Below are 5,049 nucleotides of genomic sequence, written 5' to 3'. Positions count from 1 at the left end.
AGAACTTCATTATAAAGTTTAATTATTCAATAATTGTGTGTTTAGCTATGCTAAAGACAAGGTGAAGCCCTGAGTGACACAAATGGTAATTGTTCTCAGTTCCTAGAATATATTGTGAAAGCTTGAATCCACCCAGAAGCACCTCAGAAGAAAAGTCTGGAGATCAGCTTCTGAAAATCAGCCTGTGAAAATCAGGGCACAGTTCTACTCTGACACACAGACTGTCACCATTATTCAGAAATGTTCAATGGCAACTGGTTTACTGATTAGGGTACAGAGTTAAGCAAATCAGACAGGACCTCTGCCCTTATGGAGATGTGTGGATCAAACCATAGATAAGATTGGAAGAACGGGAGTTTCAGAAACATCATTGTGCTCATGCAGAACTGTTAGGTAGTTTAGCTTAGGGACTGGGGCGTCCATTAAGCATGCTCAGAGGTCTGAGCTACCTGCCAAGAAAGAGTGGTACACCGCTCATGCTCAGAGGTTCAGGCTTCCAGTCAGGAAGGGAAGGTACACCTGGGTGGGTGTTGCACCTGGATTGGCCCACCTAAGCCAGGTAAATTCAGTTTAGCCAATGGAGTCAACCGGGGTTGTCCATCATACCTCCCCATGGGATAATTGAAAAAGGCAGGAGCCCAGAGCCAACCGTGTGTGACTTTCTGAGCAGCTTCTAGTGAGGCTGCAGGAGTGAGGGGCCCTGTGGGTGCCTGTATAAACCTGAAACTTCTTCCGACTCTCATAAAACTCACTTGGTTCACAAACCAGGTTTCGGCAGGAATTCTTTCTCACATGGAGCCAAGCACCAAGGTACATCTCATCCCTGAGAGATCTGATAGAACCTGCACTTAGATCAAGAAGAAGCCATTCCAATAGAACAAGGAAGCACTCTGTGATTTAAAATCAGGAAAGGTGTGTGTGAGGGTTGGATCATCTCACTTATTCATTCTGTCTACTGAGCAAATAATCTGAGAAGATGGACTATAAGAAGACCTCATCATTGGGATCAAGGAAGACTGATTAACAAACAACCTGTAATATGCAGATGGCACAACTATGCTTCCGTAAGTGAAGAAGACTTGAAGCAATTGGTGATGATAATCAAAGACTGAAGGTTTCAGTATGCATTGCAGTGCAATTTAAAGAAAACCAAAATCTTCACAACTGGACCAATGAGCTTTTTGAGTTTTATTAGAAGATATGGACAAAGTCACACTCTTCATTTCCTTGGGGGCATCTTTATTCTCTGCTTTAATAGTGGATGTGACTTAAGACATAATCCTTTTTTTGCTAGGGGGTATGATCTGTGTGGTAGTTACATACTTTTGTGTCAACTTGAAAATATAGAAGTGTAAGGGTGGAGTCTAGTTTGTCAATCAATTCATAGCCTAATGATACCTCCTTGTGGAAGTGTGGCCTTCTCATAAGGAGGCCTCTCTCTTTGACTTCACTTTCCTGTGGATGAGCCACACTGAGACCTGTGCCAGCCTATGATGTTTCCACCACCCTTGGATCCACAAGACTGCACCCACTAGCCTGTGATCTTCCTGCATTCTGCATCATTGCATGTGGCTTCATGAGTCTGAAGAGGGACTTATGAACTAGTATTGGACTTATGAACCTGATTTGAACTGGGTTAAGATGTTTTCCTGATATATAATTACTCCTCATTATAAAGCTTTTTCTAATACATATGAGTATATCTGAATTTGTCTCTCTAGACAACCTGGCCTAACACAGTCTGCTAAAAGACAAAATAACACATCTGGGACACAGCAAGAAATCTCAGGACCTTGGAGGGGCATGTCCAAGATCTTTTTCTGAAGTAGCAGAGGCTGCTGAGACCAGATGCACCAAAAACTGTGGCACAAAGACTCAGCGCAGCTGTGCCAAGACTGTGGGCTACCTTCTCCTCATCTGGCCAGAGACTATGAGACTCTGAGACAGAGCTAAAGGTCGGCTGCCTTTGTGGACCATGGAGGCCAAGGCCAAGGCTAAGAAACTGAAGACTGGAGAGAGACTTGGCTACCACATGGCTGAGAGGCTAAGGACCAGAGAGAGACTTGACTGCTGACTGAAAAGAGGTGTTGCTGTCGACAACTGCTTGTGTCATTACTGTTTGCTGAACCTGACTTGTGATAACCTATGAACTTCTCTAATATATCTCCATAATTGTGAGTATTGTCTATGCGTTCTGTGTGGCCACTGCAATGAATTATTGAACCTGGCCTAGAAGTAGCGTGTCATTGGAGGAACAGTTGCTGTCAGAAGAGGTAAAGAAGGCTGGTGCCTAGAGGCATGTCTGACCCCTGCTTCATGGCAATAGGGAAGCCAGAGAAGATCAGACATGGTTGATATGCCATTGATTTCAGATCCTTGTCTATTCCAAATGGTGATCACAAGCCAAGCTCCACTTTTCATCACAATAGCAATATCTATTAGAGACAAATGGGCTCTCCACCACTACATAAAACGAAATATTTACAGAAGACACTTTTAAAAATGCATTAATTCCAAGCACTCACTCCAATTACACATAACCTTCTTAATGTATGCAGGAGGTATGGGAGACAGCAGTACATTCTAAAGGCAGAGGAAGCTAGAATCTAATCCTAGTGTAAAGACCTGGCTACCCGGGGTGGAGGGGACACCCAGTTGCCATTTAGTCAGCCGCAACTCATGGTGACTCCATGTGTATCAAAGTAGAATGTGCCTTATAGAGTTTCCAATGGTTTGGTTTTTTTGTTTTTTAAGTAGATGTCCTGGGCTTTTTTCCAAGGCATCTCTTGGTAGACTGGAACTTCCGATCTTTCAGTTAGCAACTAAGCGCATTAACTGTTTGCAACCAAGGGACTCTTAACTATAGAGAAGGTAGATAAAAATGTGCCATCAACCCTCCAGAGGATAACGATAAGGCAGTCTGCTTTTGTAAAGAATTCCCACCTTGAAAACCCTACAGAGTAGTTCTACAGGATCACTGTGAGTCTTAATCCACTCTATAAGAGTGGGCATGGTTTATTTTCATTTTGAGCTACCTGAGGACACAAAGACACAGGGTGAAAGCAGATGGGTGGTGGTAGTAATAAGAATTCCAGAAAGTAAGAAAAAGATTGGAAAATAGACAGCAAAAGCTGAAGGGGAAAATAGCATATTTGCCTTGAGAAGATGAGGTCTCTGGTCCACGGCCCTCCCCCCTCCTTCAGGCCCTATGACTCAGTGTAGAGAGCAGAGCAGAGTCGCACAAGCTCCTGAGACTAGCACTTCAGAGGAAGAGGAAGACAAGTACTCCCCGTCCCCAGCCCCACAGCTACCCCGCAAAGGAAGCTTTTCTCGGTCCCTTGGGGACAGAATTCAGCAGGTCTCAAACATTCCAGAATGGCAGGAAGGCCTCAAGTGTACACTGGGACACAGACCCATGATAACGCTGATCAGTGCCATGTTTCTCCCACATCGGCTCCCTTTCCCTCACGTGGACTCAACCGTGTTACATAAGGCCCATCTAAAGCCATGACAAGCCACAAAGCCCCTGAGGAGCCCTCCAAATAGACTTCAGGCTAGGAGAGGCAGTTCCCGGAACCCCCCCCCCCCCCAAGGACCAGTGGGGAGATAACCATAAAGGTCAGTGGACAGTCCTGGAATTATGTATGTTTTTTCTTTTCTTTCTTATTTTTTTAAGCTAGATTTTCCCCCTCTTTTTATTCAATCTTTTGTTTTATCTCTGCTATCATTGTTTTGCCTACCTATATCAGATAGGCTTGGACAGCAAACCCAAGGAGAAAGCAACGGGACCAATGGTTCCAGAGGGACTTGGTCGGGGAGTGGCCTGGGAAGAGAGAGGTGAGCCACTGACAGGGGAGTAAGTAGGGAATTAAAAGCAACAATGAGGAGGATGTAGAGATCCTGGGCTGCAGAAGCAACAGCAATCCAGCTGAGAGGAAGTACTAAGAGGCAGAAGAAGGGCTAGAGTGATGGTGGGTCAGGAGTGCTCAGCTGTGGCAGGGGAGCCTGGGGCAGGACGTACACTATCTCCCTCTCAGTTTAAGAGGGCTGTCCTATGCACAGGGCTGGTTCTTAAAGGGACAAGAGGACATTAAAAAAAAGAAAGAAAAGAATGAGGGGGGTCGGAGTAGAAACTAAACCCATCTGTAGAAATAGGATATTCCCTCACAGAAAGGTCACAAGAAAGGAATGAGTCAACAAGGATGCAGATGTCACTGAAGAAACACACAATATTCCTCTGGTTCTTTGAGACTTTCTCACCCCCCACTATTATGACCCCAGTCCTGCTTTTCAGTTCTGGTTAGACTGGATCATGTACACTGGTACAGAAAAGAACTCAGAGCATTTAGAACCCTGGACACATAAGCCCCTCAGGAACAGAAATGGGAGTAGCTATACCAGGAGGGTAGGGGGAAGGTAGGAGGATGTGGGGAAAAAGAGAGAACCAATTGCAATGACAAATGCATAACCCCCAGGGGGTTGACCAACAGAAACATGGATGAAGGGACCCAGCAGTTGGTGTAAGATATGAAAATAATAATAATTTATAATTTGTCAAGGGGTCACAAGGATGGGAGCGAAAAAAGAGGAGCTGATACCAAGGGCTCAAATAGAAAGTAAATGTTTAGAAAATGATGATGGCAACATATGTACAAATATGCTTGATACAATTGATGTGTGGAATGTTATGAGAATTGTAATTGCCCCTGTGTTTGGGTAAACTAGGGAAACAAATCCACAGAAACTCATATGTGTAAGAGAGAGTTTTATATAAAGAGATTTATATAAGGAGTTTTATATAAATGTGCATTAAGAAAGCATCCCAACCCAGTGCTGTCCAAGCCCCATAAGTCCATATGTCTGACACCAATCCACGAAGTCCTCCTCCATCTCACAAAACACACCTATGATGCCAACTGCAGGAGGAAAGCCAAATCAGTGAGCATGTAAGCATCTCAGCGCTGTCAGGGGTCTCCACACGGCTGCTCCAGCACCCAGGGCTGCATCGGGGTAGGTCCATGTGGCTTCTCCTCAGGGATGTCTTGCAGG

At 44.7% G+C, this 5,049-nt stretch overlaps 1 non-coding gene across 1 annotated transcript; it reads left to right on the top strand.

Moving 5' to 3' along the window:
* Window positions 1–3,980: 3,980 nt before the first annotated feature.
* On the top strand, window positions 3,981–4,092 carry LOC115872655. Its single transcript, XR_004047987.1, has one exon. It is a non-coding gene; the product is annotated as a small Cajal body-specific RNA 11 (non-coding RNA).
* The last annotated feature ends 957 nt before the right edge of the window (window positions 4,093–5,049 follow it).

This window comes from Echinops telfairi, unplaced genomic scaffold (genome assembly GCF_000313985.2).
Source record: "Echinops telfairi isolate 266 unplaced genomic scaffold, ASM31398v2 ScPeMD7_7429;HRSCAF=8467, whole genome shotgun sequence".
NCBI lineage: Eukaryota > Metazoa > Chordata > Mammalia > Afrosoricida > Tenrecidae > Echinops > Echinops telfairi.
Note: the sequence above shows the minus strand (reverse complement) of the source record. Positions and strands in the feature narration are given on the sequence as shown.